General features: G+C 37.4%; 1 non-coding gene across 1 annotated transcript; it reads left to right on the forward strand.

The window, feature by feature from the left end:
• Positions 1-504: 504 nt before the first annotated feature.
• On the forward strand, positions 505-675 carry LOC119141937. The gene has a single exon (XR_005102092.1). It is a non-coding gene; the product is annotated as a U1 spliceosomal RNA (small nuclear RNA).
• Positions 676-17647: the final 16972 nt, after the last annotated feature.

Raw genomic sequence — 17647 nt, forward strand, 5'->3', positions numbered from 1 at the left:
AGTTCTGCATTCTATATTGGAATATAAAGTCATATAATGCTTTGAAATCTACTGTGTGAATACTGTAGTACTGCATATGTTGTGCATGCAATTATTATAATAATCATTATCTGTAAAACCAGCTATTGAGTATGCACTGAAATCACTGCAGTTTGTATCAACTGACTTGAGCAAAATAAGAGCTGTTTGAATATCTGCCTCTATGCTTGAATTAACAAGATATGTAGCATATATACTGCATGCACTTATTATCAGATTTCTGCATGACATGGGGTGAGTACTGCCTGAGTGATGACAGCAGAATCAAACTTTCACAGAAAATAATACACTCACAAGGTAACCTATAGGTACCAAATAACTCTGGTGTCAGTAAAAGGTGGTCATGAGACATGAGTCACACAGAGCAGCATATTCTCTTAATACTTCTTTTCCTAACATGCTTCTTAACACTATCCCTCACACAAATAGTGCCTTGAAGTGAGACATGGTAAGCATCAGGGTAAAAATTTTCCCTGGTAGGAGGGACACCATGATCAGGCTGATGGTGTTCTGTGGGCAAGGCTCATCCCCTGCACTCCAGATGTGCTAACCCCTGAGATTTCCCCAAATGTGGGAAACTCAACTGCATATTGGGGATACTGTGGTATTGGGGGACCGCATTCATGCTCTCCCCTCAACTATTTACATTATATATACATATATACATATAACCTGGCCGGTTAGCACAGTTGCTTAGAGCATAGTACTTAGTTGCTGGTTGGGGTTAAACCATGACAAGCTGTTACAATAAATTCAGCTGATCATGCTTCAGCTGTACTATAAAGCCCATTTGCTAGAGCAAAGAGCTTCAGACAGTCTTGCAAATGCTTAAAGCAAAATTTCATCCCACATGTTTAGATCTTTGGTATCTTGGCTATTGTTTCAAAGCCAGGACCACAACATTTTAAACTGACTTACAAACTCATTGTTACCCATTTTGCTAAATGGTAAGAGTTCAACCTGTATCAAGCCAATGAGTGGTCTTTAACAGTAGACTGAAAGCAAAAATGACCACAAAAAAAAAAAAATATGATCTGCTTCTGAGTTATAAGATTTTAATGTCTTCTTATTGGAAACATGAACAAAGCATCATTCAAGTCCAGAAGAACTTGGAGTACTTAACGTTGGCAGCTGATGTTGGAGGGAGTCAAATAGGAACAACATTTCTGAACAGACACATACATGCACATACACATATGTATACACACATAAATTACTTTCCTTCTTGACTCTTCTTTCCCTTCTTTGCACAATATAAGATATTTTTTATTGTTTTCATTATACTACACTACTGTCAGAAAATGATATTTTAAATATTTTCTTTTTTTTGGGGGGGGGGGGCTAAGTGTGGGTCAACTATGTGTTTGGTTCATCCCTTAGTATTTGCAAGGAGAGATAAAGGAGTTATCTAAACCATTTATCATCCTTCAAATGTCTAGCAGTGAACCCAGTCCAGATAGTCATAATGAAATTAATGAAAAAACAAGGGAATCTGATGACTGGATTGTAAATGGGTGTGCAGCATAGCAGACAATTAACCCATTGTGTCCTTACCATACTAACTGGTTTCTAATTTGGCCAGTTGCCTTGATGAAAGCTTTGATGGCATAAAAGATGGCCTCAACTCTCTGTGTGCTGTTAAACAGCAGTGAAGCTTGACAGCTATTTTTCTCATACACCTCTACACCCAAGTTTTTCCTACTTTACTTTCCTCTCCCAGAAACTCAAAGTAGCTAAAAGCTCTTTCTTTTTCTCATCCCTGAATCTTGCTGCCTGTCTTTCTAAAGCAAACCTCACAGGGAAATTATGTACTCATCAGTCTGTTGACTTGTCCATGTTCTTTTATAGGTGAACTATCTTTACGGAGTGGAGACATGAATTTGGAGACTGCCATTTATAGGCCTGCTGGAAAGATTTGTGTCGTCAGATGTGTAGGATGGCTTAAAAGTTTCAGTCACCCAGATGTACAAGCCCCAGTACTGACCTCCTAACCAACTTTTTCCTTCTCTTCGTCCTTCACTTATAGTGTAGCCTCCTCGCTCCCATCTTTTTTTTTGTTGTTGTTGTTTCTTTGTTTAGAAAGGTCATAGTTACTATCTGTAAACTGATTTGGCAGAATATATCAATCCCTAAAATTTGCCTTTAGTTTGCCTCATTCCATACTAATTCTTACAGCTTCTTCTGTAACTGTTTTCAACTGCATTTGAGTTATTTGAAATGGATGAGGACACATTAGTTCTCACTGAGATAAGAGGAAAATGAGAGATTTTCTATTCTTTCTCTATTTTTGCACAGTATGCATAAGAGCAAAAATGATCTGTCCCAAAACGCTGAAAGTTACTTCATACCCGCAGCTCATGGAGGGTTATCCAAAGCAGATGATTACCACAGGGACATTTATATAGGATATGGATGCCAGAGAGTCTCAGGTCTGAAGCAGGTACAGCCAAACTCATATCAGGCAGCAATACAGAACAATTAATTTAATCTTCCATAGTCACCAGCAATGTGAGGTCTCGCATATTCACACCACAGCTATGTTAAAGGTCCTTGTTCCAGCTATTCATAAAAAGACATATATAACCAAACTGTTGTTTTTTATAGCTCTTTTATTTGGTACCCTCACAACTATGAGTATCCCAGTTATGATATTAAACATAACACAATATGTCCATAGTTGGTCATTTCTGAGGTTCAAAATGCCATGATAAACTTTTGGTTTTGCCACATACTTGTACTGGACCAACATGGACTCTTGCTTTCATGGCCTGAACATTCAGAGCATCAGCATATACCAACCTTTCCGGTGATCACAATGGGATTTAGTGATGGACCTGTTTTTAAAATAAATCTAAATTAAACTTTAGGGAGTGGGAGACATAAGAGAAGCATGCCAGTTGTGAGTGTGAATTGCAGAATCACAGAATTGCAGAGAGGTTTGGGAAGCACCTCTGGAGATCACCCAGTCCAACCCCTGCTGAAGCAGGTCACCTACAGCAGGTTGCACAGGATCGCATCCGCAGGTTGGAATGTCCCAGAGAAGGAGCCTGCACGGCCTCTCTGGGCAGCCTGTGCCAGCGCTCTGCCACCGCCAAGGCAAAGAAGTTCTTCCTCATATTCAGGTGGAACTGCCTGGGCTGCAGTTTGTGCCCGTTGCCCCTTGTCCTGTCACTGGGCACCACTGAAAAGAGCCTGGCCCCATCCTCTAGGCACTCACACGCCCTTAAGATATTGGTACAGGTCACTAGGATCCCCTCTCAGCCTCCTCTTCCCCAGGATAAACAGGCCCAGCTCCCTCAGCCTGTCCTCATCAGGGAGATGCTCCAGTCCCCTCATCAGCTTCATAGCACTAAGTGATGTGTGGTATAAAATTGCAAACTAACAAATCTTTAAACACAAAACACTGTAAGAGGAACAAGAAGATATACAGTAGTGGATTTCGATACTTAAGTTCTGCCTTTTAACCAATCGTGTTTATTAGATGAATGTTTTCCACTATAACTGTGCAAAAAAGATCTGTCTAAGCCAGTGCTGAGATCTGGAGTATGTGGCATCTGATACGGTACGAATCCTTCTCCAAAGTTCAGCTTCTTGTGTGAACAACCTTTCTAAGTGCAGTCACTGGACTACATGGGGACACTGCAAAGAGCCTTAATACACTCCAGCAACAGCACTGTAATTTCTCGTTGTTCTGAAGCAATTTTATTTTATACATTGCTTGCTGTGGTTAAAAGGCCCCACACTCCACCTGTCTGACAATAAAACCAAGAAACTTTCCTTGCTGATCCAAAGCTGAATCCTAGGTGCTCCGCCAAGACATTCACCCCTCATCAAACAGGATGTTCTTTTGAGAGTGATAAATGCTTCTTTTTTCTCCATCAGCATGCCATACTTGGAGGGGAAAAAAAAAAACCGAACCCAAAAGCCAACAACAAACCAACCCAAACCCAAAAAACAAACCGGGTTGTTTTCCAAGAAATTTAATGTTTCCATCCATCAGCCTTGAAGGTGAGGCTTTTAAGGCTATATTAGCCTCTTCTAAAGCTCCTGCGAAAGGACAAAAGCCAAGCAATAAAATCACCAAAGCCTATGTGTCCTAGTATCTGCTAAGCACCTATAGGTCTAAAGATCTTATATATGTCTTATTCTAACATGCTAAAGTAGGCAAAAGATATCAACTGCACCACACATCATTCATTACTAAAGATATTATTTGAGATTAACCTTTTCTTTTGTAGTTTACCTACAATGCTTGTGGTTTAGCTGGCCCTTGCCTCTGAAGCAATTTAAAATTGTTCAGTGCCATATATTTTTTTCTTGTTTTATTATAAAATAGCACTTAATTGGAATTTGATTCTAAGCTGTAAACAAAAGATTATTTGAAAGTAGATGTTTTATTCACTGAGGCCCATGCAGATTTTTTTAATGTTTTATTTTGATATGATAACATCTGTCTGTTTTGTCTGACTTTCTGGGAAGGTGGATTATTTATCTGTGTCTCAAGCAAGCAAAACCTAAGAATGGGCCTGCATCATTTCTCTGGTACTTGGAATAACTGAAATGATATATGGGTGCACCCTCCTTTTTTGGATATTTCTGTGATTTATAATACAGAAACAGGTGTTCTGTGAGGAAAGTTTCAGACTTTTAAAATTAAAATGTTTTTATTTCATCCTAAGAATAAATCCAGATTCCTATTTACTGCAAGCCCAAGTCTCTGATGATGGCAAGTCAGCATCCTGCAATATTGTCATCACAGAAAATGATTGCTTTGCCATCAGCCGTCAATATTCATTCCATTTTTAAAATTTCTTTCTGGCTTTGTGTTCCTCTGAGCTGATTATTGAAACAAAGTAAAATGCCAGGAGGTCAATTTCAGCAAAAAAATTGCAGTTAGTACAGATCATTGAACAAAATAGTCTTCTGCTGGCTATTCTCATTCCAGCCAGGCAAAAAATCTACATCAAAATATGGACATTGCCATCATGAAAGCTCAATCTCCTCTCTTTCTTATCCCCTCCCCCTAAATATCTATATGACAATAACCAAAACAATTGCATGAACTGGCAATACCTTCTTTCCCCAGGTAAAAAGAAGTATTTGAAATAAAAGAATCCTGATTTTCATTTCACTATTTAAACAGCAACAAAAGCCTGGTTTCAGTTATTAATTTTCTTATATTTTGGCATGTTCTGGAGTTTGGGTTACAGTGTTCTTAAGTTACTGTGCACAGTTTTAAAAAGATAGGGATGAGCAGGAAGCTACCATCTGTGGGAATAATAGCTCATTTCTGCTTTCATTTGACATAAATACAAAAAAATCCAAACAAAACCAAAAGAATAAAAGAAGAAAACAATAAAGACAATGCTCATGAAGAAAGCTGTAAAAAAATACTGAACAGGTCTGTAACTGAGTACCATACTATTTTATGTAGGTTAGTATGTGTCTTTTTACTCCATAATATCAAGCAAAATCATCCTCGATAATAAAAAAAATTCCTGCAGTTCTGCTATTGCAAGATTTTTCCTCATCCTATTTTCCACAACTAAATTTTCTGCAGAGCAGTTTTGGTTGGTGTTTCAGATGGTAACCAAAGAACACATGAGATATCTAACGTGGAATTAGTTAGTTTCCCACCATGGAGAAGGGTCAGTTAGTAAAATCTAATTCTACTCTCAAGACTAATCGTCCTATTAACAGAGGTGCCTGCCCACACACATACATACACACACACAGAGTCAGACAGCGCTTAATGTATAAATTAGCCTGCAATATGTGAATCGGGTTTTAGGCAGGGCTTTGGGCTTTTACGGTTGGGTATGGATTTTGTGGTTTGGGTTTTTTTTGGTTTTGGTGTGGGGGTTTTGGTGTTTTTGTTTGTGTGTTTGGGGTTTTTTTTTGTTTTCCTGGGGTTTTTTTTTGTTTGTTTGTTTTGTGGTGTTTTTTTTTTTTTTGTAGTGGTAGTGTGTATTTTTATTCCTCAGTGGAGTTACATTCATCATCTCTTTGGCTTCTTTTTGCCTACTTTTCTTGTAGGACTAGAAGTTAAATCAAATCAAGTCATAAACACCTAAAAATTCAGAGTTGAAAAATTACCCTAGGCCTTGCAACAGATCCAGGAACTAGCCTCTCTCCTCAGGGATGCAGCACATCTCCACTCCTACTCGTCCATACATCTGGGGTTGGGTGATGTGCTGACGATCAGTTCATGATGCACTCTGGAGGTGAGGCACAGCTCCTCAACATCTGCCACACACACAGTCCATGAAAACAGGAGGGATTACTTCACTATCATCATCATCATCATCATCATCATCATCATCATTGACATTATTAAACAATTACTTTTTGCTGCTGCTCTGCTGGAAGCACTAGAAATGGACATCCCCAGCTTGCCAGGGTCTCTGGCTCCTCTTTCTACTCCCACACTAATTTTCCTGTACTTTCCCATACGGCAGGAACTTGGCCCTAGCCAGACCAGAGTCCTAACCTTGGGACAAGAAAATTCAATTTTGCATGCACTGTTGAAAATCTGCAAGTTCACTCTGGATGAGTACATTTGGGAATTAGATGCAGATATTATTTTGGCACAGGGACAAAGCAGAAACCCTGTCAGGAATTCCACTGATGCAAAACTCAGCAAGGCTTTTCCACTGTTGACATCAAATTAACTCATCACCATCCTTGCAAATGAACACCAAAAGGAAATGAGTCATGTAGCAGTGCTTCATTCAGTTCCAAGACTTTAAAGACTACTTTTCAATGGTTACTAGTACAGAATGAAAGAACAAAGCCAGATTGCTTGAAACTTTTATGTTCAGAAAACCAAACTTCAGTTAATAAGAATGTAAATCAGATACTAGTTTACTTGCTTGATATACACTTTGAGTCATTATGTAACAAGGAATAATATCAATGTCATCAGAACAATACTGTGCTCTAGAAAAACACAAAAGAGAGATGAAAGTATATGATATAAAGTCTAATCTTAATTATAAAATGTAGTCAGGCTTTCATCCAATGACATCTGCAGTCACAGCAGTACCTTATTTACTGTTGTTATTCATATTAGAGATTTAGCTGTTGAACTATAAGAACTAAGAACTCTCTGAATTAAATAGTTTTCAAAACTGCTGATTGTTTTGAGGGGCTTGTGCAATATTTTTATACATCCATACATACACATCCATATAGTGATAAAATATATGATCACAAGGAATCAGAATAATGGTGCTCTATAAAGCATCTTTCAGAGGCAAGAGACGAGTCAGAGCAGTGAATGGAAAAGCTGGGTGTCAAATCAAATAACAGCTTTGGAGGGGAGCTCTGCAGTGGAATATTCCAAATTTAATGTCACCATTTAAGCTTCTGGTTTTGTCTGGTAAATTAACACTGGCTGTTCAATGAGAATTTAGTGTGTATCCTTATGTCAGATAGAGATGTAGGCAATAATGGAACTGACATCTCTGTTTCATTGTTTATTTTAAACAATCAAATCTCTTTCACCTTTTATTATAGAAGGGCTGGTGGAATGCGATAGGCATATTGTTTTTACAAAACTGTTTTGGGGAACCCATGTCGATTTATGAGTCACACTCAATTTACATCAGAGAAGTCTAGCAGCATGAAGACTGAAATTATGTCTTACAAAAGTGTATTTCAGATGCAATCTAATTTATCCTCAATATTATACATCTATTTACTGTTCACAGCATGAATATCTCTAAGGCTTCGGAATCTGAAAACTAAGTGCAAGGTGACAGAAGTATTCAAGATAAAAACTGAAATATCTAAGACAGACTAGAACTTCAGAGAAGCAGCAGGCCACACAGGGTGAAATGACAAAGAGAAACTCATTGGCCATCAGATGTGCTCAACAGGCTGGACTGCTGGGCTATCACAGAGACATGTTCAGCCTCCTGGCTACATTTAGATGGTGAAGTCCATGCAATTGCATGGACTGGGATTGTGTTCATCAAGGACAGCTTTGACTCTAAGCCCTCTCTGCAGGGCTACGTATATATATGTGTGTACATCTATATTGCATTTATGTAATAGAACATATGAAAGTGAGGCAGAATTTTTGTTTAATCTTTGGCCAGTACTTCTCTACCAAAGGAAATGCCCACAAACCCAATGACTTGGGAGGAATGTGAGGTCTCTTTCTAGACAACTCACAGCAAATGACTACTGAGGCCTTAGAGACAAGCCTGGTGACAATTTGACAACCTTGAATTGTAAATAATGCACCAGTAAAGCTGGTTATTCTGTAAGGTAAGTTTGTCTTGCAATACACTCCATATTCATTCATATTATAAGGCATGTGAGCTGCAAAGCCCGATTGTTCGGTGCTTCTTTGTCATTTCAATTAAGAAAAGTGCAATATATCTAATTTAAGACAACACATTTACATCACAGGAAACAAAAGTTCTAATTTTCACCTCATTTAATGAGATAAAACATTAATTCCAGTGAAAGAACTGAGGGTACACTTCTGCAACAACAGTGTCCAGAAGAAACATCAGTGGAAGCTTTTACTATTATTCCTTTAACCACTTTGTTCTCACCATGCAAGAAACAGTTTCTAGGATGTTTTATTATATGTAAATTTCCCTTCAGTTCAAGGCTCTTCACTTCGCAAACAATGCAGTAGCAGGTAGCCTGGTTACAATAAAAGGATATTGCCAAAATTGCATTGCATTATTCTTCTACCTCAATTTTACAGTAGAAAAGACTGGTTAATGATGTAAAATATAAGTGTTGTAATTCAATATTAGTGCAGCTATTCTTGTGATCATTGTTAATAAATTCATTGCAAAACAGTTAACATTTTTCTTCTCTGTAAAATTACAGCATGTATGTGCTAAATGACCAAAAGAAAGTAATACTAATTTTAACCGGAAATTGTAGGTAATAATATGTTATGTCAATATGTCCATAAACAGTTCAATTACAGGCAGAAGTTTAAATGATAATTTTGTGCTACTGTCACAAAGATCATAAAACATTTTAAGAATTATAATTTGAATCTAATATTTAAAGTTGCAGATGCAGAAGCATTGGTCCCCTTTCTGGAATACACATGTGATTTCAGTGGGCTCTGTGCACATAGTGCTTTTATCTAGACTTAATTCTGGTTTTGAGTGGAAAGTTGTTTTTTTTTTCTAGCATGGCAAGAAACAATTGGTGACTACATAGTGACATATATATTCATGTTGTTCCCAGTCTAAATCAAGAGTTGGAGTAATTTTCTTAAATAAACTGATAAAGAGTAATTTTCAAAATTATACTGAATTTTGAGGCAAATGCAGAGATTGACTAAGGTTTAGAAGAGCAGCAGAAAGAAGGTGTCAGGCAGAGGTGCAAAAGGTAAACCACAGTGCCAATTAGTAGTATTTTCATATTTTGATATGGTTTACATGAGCGTTTGGGATACGATGCCTTGTACAATTTTGTTTTAGCTATGATAGTGCATCATGAACAGAAATTACAAAATTAGTTCCCCCCCTGCCAAAAGAGCATGGTGATTAAGGACTGGAATTGGAGAGCTACTTGCCTATGGATGTGTCCTTTCTCCCCTACAGCTATTTTCCATTCATGCCACAAATAATCTCCCCTCTCTCAATTCTTTTATGAAATCCCCACTCATCAAGGGACAGTTAGTGTTTCAGTGTGTTGGTAGCTGCAGGTGTGGTGACCACCATGCCTACGCACACAGCTTGGCCAGTTGTGTCTTGCTGTAAAGTCTTCTTACCCCCATACCTCGTCTTCCCTGAGAACTTTTAGCAGCATCATCTACGAGACTACACCCATCTGTCATACCACTGGAGGGGAAACAGGGGAATGAAAAGTGTGGTCACACACAGCACAATACTACAAATTCCTATTCCAAAAAAGTCCCCTTCCTCAGAAAAACCCATCATGATTCCCTACTCTCACCACAAATTTTGCAAGGTTTTTATGACAAAACTAGTTGTGTTAATGAAATCTTTAGGACTGTACCTGACCAGTAAAACACTCCTTCAGAACAAAGTTTGAAGAGTTTAAAACTTAAATAACTACTATAACCCATAGATTTGACTTCAGCTTCTGCACTGCAAATTAAACTACAGACTAGAGTGACAATTATCTCCACTAAATTTTTAGCAGAGGTAGCTATCAGTGTCAGTCCTATTCTCCTTCTCTGTGCTTCAGTGATTCCTAATGAAGGTTTAGGAGAAAAAATTAAATGGAAGTTTTCACACATTATGTCAGCTTTGGGCTGAGAGGCTGTAGATGCAGACTCAGTGGCCCACTTGGATTTCAGACAGCTTCATGTGCCCATGATCCCCTGGCTGCTGAGAAAGCAACAGCTGTGACCTTGCAAGAGCAACCAAGTCACCTCTTAGAAATTGGTTCAACGTTCATTTTGTATCTTCATTCCTGAGCATTCACAGGTGACAGATTTATACCTAAATATAAGAATTTCCCTAAACTCTATCAGTTTCTTGATGATTTATTAAAAAAAAGCACAAAACACCTTTATGACAAGGGTATGAGGATGTGCTTTGTAAAGTTTCTTCCATTTGTTATAAAAGTTCTGGCAATATTACATTTTATAGATTAAAGGGGAAGTAACTCTAAAGGTTATTATTCTGAAGGATATTGACTTAGAATAAGTCATTCTCCTCGACTCATGCAATTCTGATAGTAATAATACATTTCATTCTCCAAACCCCATATTCAGAAGCCAGTGATGATGGCAAAAAAAAGCGGTTGTGTCTCTAGTCTTGTTCTGAATGCAGACCTAACACTCTTCTCAAACCAGTATGGATGCCCCAGAGTTTAAAAAAAAGGCCCAAATGTCAGTTTTATGAAAGACAGTGTACTTCCTCCTAGTAGTCATCAGAGTTAGTGTAAGAGAAAATCCAATTTCAAATATAACTTCTGCTTTCCATTATTTTTCCTTGACTCCAAGTATCTTAAACGAGACTTTGAGTTAACGCGAAAATAAGATTTATCTCCTGCATTGCCTTTAGCTCTGAGAAAGGAAGTTTTGTCTTATGGCTGCATACCAACAGAATGAAGGACAAAGATTAAAAAAAACAATAGCATGACAACACCGGTAAATTGCACATGGTTTATGATTTGAAATCTTGCGAAGCTCTTCACACTTACTTCTATTTTGAACAAGTTCTCCTTAGATTTGGTCATCAAGTCATAGGAGCATATTGACTTTGATAATTACACGTAACAAGGCTACATAATATAACACAGGTAATGAGATTTTAATTCACCAATCCATCTTGTGAATGAGTACAAGAAGTAGCAGTCAGTCTCCACACTATGTTACACAGTTTTAGTGCTTAGTGCTAGTTATATTCTGCATGTGTGTTAGCCCACCTGCAGTGCCATTATTTATGCAATCCCATTAGGAAAACAGGTTTTGCTCTCATTTCAGAGACCTATTACAAAATTCATTCAGACAAAGATGAGTTATATCTTTTTAATAGTTTGCCTGTCTAAAGAACAGCACTAGGAGATATAGTCATCTTGCTATGCCCTTCCCTAGTGCTGGGAGTGGGGACAGAGGAAGGGGGGCAATGCACAAGAAAGTATGGTTTGCATTACTGATACACACTGTAGAATAAAACAAGAAGCTGCTTTACAAAACCGTGAATCTGACTGTGTAAAAGACGCCAAAGAAATTGCATCGTCTCTTGGCTCCATTAGTGACATAAAGTCACAGGCTGTAGAAAAAGAGTAGGTTTGTAGCTACAAGTCATATGGAAATGTTAAAGGCATAACAGGATCCAGACCATCTATCTAGGCATCTAACGCCCATTTACTTTTATGTATGGAACGAAGCAGGTTGTGTGAAATAAGTGTTTGTGTTTCTGTGCAATTAATGGGGAGAGGAGGAGCCGTTCGTGATCTTTGCAGAGAGAAAAGCTGTCAGACCTGGATAATATTGCCGTTCAAAAGGTTTCACTGCCACAAACACTTTCATACCTAGCTGGACTCGTCATGCACTTCCCTTGCTAAGTCTGCTTCCTTCAGGCTCAGAAAATTTACATACAGAATATTTGCGTAAGTTAAGCAGAACATGTCCCATCCATAGCATCTTGGATTGTCTATGGCCATGTTGTTTAACAGATCATACACTTGACACACAAACCCAATGATAGGCAACTATTTATTTTTTTACAGCTAACTCCCTGGGTCTCCCAAGCGGCACTCTGCTTATGCAAGAAGTGTGGCTTTGCAGAAAAGTCCAAAATATCAATATTTTTTTTTTTCATTCAAAAATAAAAATATTCAATGAGGAAACCATGTGTGTCAGAAACTGGATTTGGATGTGTTTCCCAGATACAGATAAAAATGCTATGCTAAAAACATCCCAAACCAATATATTTCCAAACAAATAAAAAGGAAAATCAGGTTCCTAGAAGCTGTAACACAAAGTTTTGACAGTTGCAGTGTGTGTTATTTTGATTTGATTTTATAAATGAAAATTTCGCAGTTTCCTGATTAAAAAAATTTTTTTTTGATGAAAACACACTTTCCAACTGAAAAATTCAACCTGATATACCTTGTGATATTTTTCAATGCAGGTATAAATAAGCTGATGAGAGTAGTCTTTAACATCTCCAAAAAAGGAGTTTATACAATGCACAGAATTTTCCAGGGTTCAAGATTTGAAAGTAGCATGTTTTCTAAACTTCAGAACATTGGGTTTTTCTTAAATAAAGCAATAACTGTCATCTTATTAGTTACAAAGCTTATTTTTGAGATTATTCAATAGGTCTTTTAGACTTTTTTTTTCTGGAGGTTTATAAGCTTTTGCATTTTAACTATTTGAGCTGAAAATTTACTTCACTTTATATTTGTCATGGGAATGTCACATGTGCTCTTTCTTCAGCTGCAGAAGATCGGGACGACTCACAATCACTTTGTGCTAGAGTTTAAATCCCTTGGATTCAGAGTGTTATGTCTGATTAGAAAAAATCTTTTGTTTCAAAGATTTGTCTTTTGCTGAGCCTCTCATTATTCAAATGTGTTTCGTCAGTTCAGTAACACCTTGGGAAAATAAACTAAAAAATATATATCTTGTACAAGCTCAGCACAGACTCAGTAGTGTTTAGCAGCTAGATTTTTTGAAGTCTTTCTTAAGTGAGCTTGCTTTATTACTATTGCTATACATCTGTTTTTGCCATCAAAAGGCTGAGTATATTGAATCCTCTGAAAATGCCTTCCTGCAATGAAAGCAAATGTGGCTAAAAAAGATCATATAAGAAAGTCACAGGATAAATTCCAAGAAACAGAAAGGTTTAACCACAGGCAGGGAAGAGACAGACCTATGATGGGGAAAAAAACCAATGAGTTAGGGATGGACCAAGCACCAAAAAGAAAATTGGGGTTGATGATGGGAAAAATCAGAGAAATAAAAAAATGTGCCAGACCTTGTATATATTGGTTATTGTCTTTTTTTTTTTTTTTTTTTTTTTTCTCAGATTGCTTTTCCTTCCTACCTTTCCTTTCTCCTGTTCTCCAGGCTGAAAGGTGCTTGCCAAGTGGTTGTCAAATAAACACCTACCAAGTTGTCTCAGCTGGGAACTAGTGCTATCCATTTCGCACTTGCCTTGAAGAAAACCTTCTGCACAACCATTTAATTGTGATTCCAGAATGTGGAAGTCATTCTGCATAATTAAATATCACAGTTTAAAAGATGGTAATGGAACACCTTGCTTTGTTGGCTGGAAAGCCCTCCAAGCACTGCAGGGAGCCTGTATGATTTCAAACCATGGGCAGGAGAACAAGGATCGATGCCCAGAAAAGTCACCTGCAAGGCTGGTGGAGGCACACGGTGCACCCTGCAGATTCCCAGCCTGCAGGTGAAGGTTATTCACAGGCTTTCCTGAAACTCTCACCTGGAACCACCTGAAAAACCACTGTCAACCTCCAGGAAATGGGACTTCTTTTGTCTTACTTTTTAAATGTTTTGGGTAAGAAAACTACTTTATGTCTGTTTAGTGTCATCTTCTTAAATATTTTGATGTTAATAGGTTTGTCCTTTATAAGTATGAATTTAAAGCTATACATTAGCCAGAAGCATAGTGAATTAAGAGCCTAATCCAGTTATCAAACTGTTACATTACTGCAAGCCCATGTTCTAATTTTCAGCATTCTTCCTAAAAAGATATATATTATTTAAAAATAAAATCTTGCTATTTTTGTAATTCATTACAGGAACAGTAAAAATGCAGAAACTACTCAAAGAATAAGTATGCAATCCTGTAAACTATATTTTAGCAAAAAATGTCTTATTTACAGTTGGTGTTTGTTATCCATGCTTCTGCTTATTTTCAACCTATGACTTTTCTGGTGGACAGCACTGCCTAATGAACTTGAAACAGCGGTCAACATTTACTTGTATTGTGAATTGAGATGCACCTTTTTCAAAGCTTTGACAAGGTGAATACCATTTAGAGCATCAGGGGACAAATAAATTGTGACATATCACACTATATTGAATATATATTAATTTCCAGTAAAGTTTTTAAAGAAGTGAAATTCCAGAAGAATCATTCTGGAAATCTAAGTGGCAGTCACCCTTTTTCAGAGCTGTAGAGTAACAAATGTTGGAGATTACCTAGTTCCTTCTAAGTTGTTCCAAAGGCTTCAAATCAGAAAACATGGAACCTTCAGAGTTACAAGTAAGACAAACACATTTCACAACATGTAAATAGTATTGTCTTCATTTCCAACTTGATCTTTTATGTTTCATTCTCCTGGGTTTTTTTTTCTAATATTACCTTTAAAATATGAATAGAAAAAGATTCACTAAACCTTCCAATATAGAAATGTTTTGTTTATTGACAAACATCCCAAGAACAGATACCTAGTAAGATATTAGTGACATCCCTGAGTTAATCTATCCTTGAATTCCTCTGTAAATAAGTTAAACCACTCTGTGAGCTCCAAGTTCCCTTCCTTAACAGGCATGAGCCTGAGGAAAAAGCTAAAAGAAGTAGTTCAATACAGAAAAATCAGGAAAACAAATGTTTTTGGAGGAATGAAGAACCATCAGAGAGATAAGAAAAGAACAGCTCAGAGATTCATTAAAAAGTTGAGACTTCAATAATACGGGTCTGTGGGTCAATGGTATTTGGAAGCACATGCATTAGATGGAGTAAAATATTACAAGCGTGGAAAAACATGAGTTGTTTCAGTGGTCTATGATTTCAATTTCTTTCTCATGTTTTTTTTATGGAGACTACTGGAAAGCCTGCATATAACTCTAAGGAAGAATGCCAGAATAAAGAGCCCGGATATTTAGAAGATTAGCAGCCACTGCTTTACTAAATATTTTTTATCTGCTAATACTGGGTCAATAGACTACAACAACTTGACCAAAAGCACTAAATTTAGGGGGCAGAATAAAAATAAAAACAAAACTAAAACAAAATAAAAAGCTTTGCTGTTTTCCCCTAATATACAGTCTATGCTTCTTCCTAATTTTATCCCATTAATTCTCTTATTTAAGCAATTGATGAACTCCCTTACTGAACTACTCTTCACAAAAACACAAATTCTTTCCTGATATTCTTAGGTGCTTTCTGCCAAGTGTACATATTTTGAATTGCTAGTTCTAGCTTGAGTCTCAGCCTTCCTTACTGAAGCAGGGAAGAAGGGTCAGGAACTTAAACCAGGCAGAAAGAAGCAAAGAGGGAAGAAAAAAAAAAAGGATTTCTGATTCACATTGTAATAGCTAGATGAACCGTATACAATGTTCCTGTGCTTTCTTCCCCCCAAGAAAAGGGTTGCAGAATTTATAAACCTTAAAAGAGAGTCCTCAGTCTTTACTGGCTCCTGATTGCTGATCCTTCCCTCCATTTCTGAAAATTCTGTGTGAAGTTTATTATTGAGACATGAGCACAACAAAAAGGGGAAAAAAAAGAAACCTTTTCCCCATTTCATGGCTTGATGCCATTGCCAATGTGGATCACGCATACACTTCAATGTCTTTTCCTCTGTCATAACTGGTGTCACAGACTGAATGTGCACAGGTATTTTTAAAGGCTCAGTCACTTCTTGACCAGCAAAGAGAGAATTTAGTGTTTCCAGAGTGCAATGCTCAGATGGGGAACTAAAAATGAACTTTCAGTTCCCTTCTATTCTCCCTTTTCCAGCCTCAATACAACGTCAGAAGAATAAGCACCAAGATTTCAGAGTGGTGTTGGAAGGGGTAGAGAAAAGTTATACACTGAGAACAGGAGTTTCTTTTCTTGAAGTCTGCTGCTGGGCTGTTTCCTGAAGCCTGAAAACTTTCCTTGGCAACTTGGAGGAAATTAAATAGCTGGATGTGCAGTATTTCTTCTCTGCAGCAGTTAAGGATAATAGTAATTCATGACTTTTTGTTAAGGTCAGACACCTGAAGTGCTGGGTGGTCACAGCCGGTATGGCTCTGAGGTTTCAGGAGAAGTGGCAAACAGCTGAGATGAGTTACCACTCGTAAATAAGAAATGCAGTCTGATTCTGCGGAGTGGCTGGTAAACATCTTCATGTAAGGACCTATTTGCATCTCGATTTTCTGTCAAATCATAAACCATTGCTCTAAATTTGCTTCAGTTGTGTAATGATAAAAAAGTAATATAAAACCATGTTGATTTAGTTAAATTCTGTGCGATGATGGAAGAGCAAGAAATCTGCTGAAATTACAGTGAAAGCTCTAGCAAGCTTGGTTACTTATGCAGAATTACTTCTGAACTACTTGCATCCCGAACTACAGCAATTTTTTACAGTCTTTTGCAAAAGGGTAAACCTTTTAAACTGAGATTTCATCTTCAAAAAAGACCTCATAGATAATCTTCCTAATCGTCCAATATTTTATTCGCTCATAGGCAATTTGGAAAGAAACAGATTTTTCCTGGGCCAAATATGTTCTGAAATAACTGAATACTTAAATACTTTTCTAAATAAATGGGTATTCCACTTCTGAGTAATGAACCTTCATTACAAACTTTACAGAAGGTTGATAAACAGGTCTCTGCAACGTTTGGAAACTTGGATCCTCAGGTGCTTGTGCTCTTACTGGTGTGGAAGATTTGAGGCTGCAGATTGAGGGCTGAGCATTAGTGAGGTTCGCTCAGGATTATGCTCCTCATCTTGAGTCTGCCAGTGACACAAAGTCAAACTTAACTCCATAAAAAGTTTCAAGGAGATGAAGGGAATTGCTCCAAGAGTTCAGGGTTGCTCAGAATGTATAAATGGCAGGGTATATACTTGTAAGAGGTGATAATTTATAGAGGCAATGAAAGTTTCCCCTTCATACTTAGAATGTGCATGAGTAATCAAAAAGGATAGACAGACTATATAAATCTCCCAATATATACTACCATCTTATCTTCTCTTCATGTCTCATTAAAGGTGTTACCTACAAATGACTGTCTGGATTTCTTTCTCTCAGTTACTAATGAAGGTAGAATGCAGTGGCATCTTAGAAGCTTTCCAGTATGGCTTCTTGCACTCTACCAAGACGTCCCACATCAAAATTCAGTTTGTTTTTATCCTCCCCAAGTTGTGATCTGATCTAGAGAGTGTTACTTGCACTCTGCTTGATTTATTA

The sequence above is a fragment of the Falco rusticolus genome, chromosome Z, assembly GCF_015220075.1.
Source record: "Falco rusticolus isolate bFalRus1 chromosome Z, bFalRus1.pri, whole genome shotgun sequence".
In the NCBI taxonomy this organism is placed as follows: Eukaryota; Metazoa; Chordata; class Aves; order Falconiformes; family Falconidae; genus Falco; species Falco rusticolus.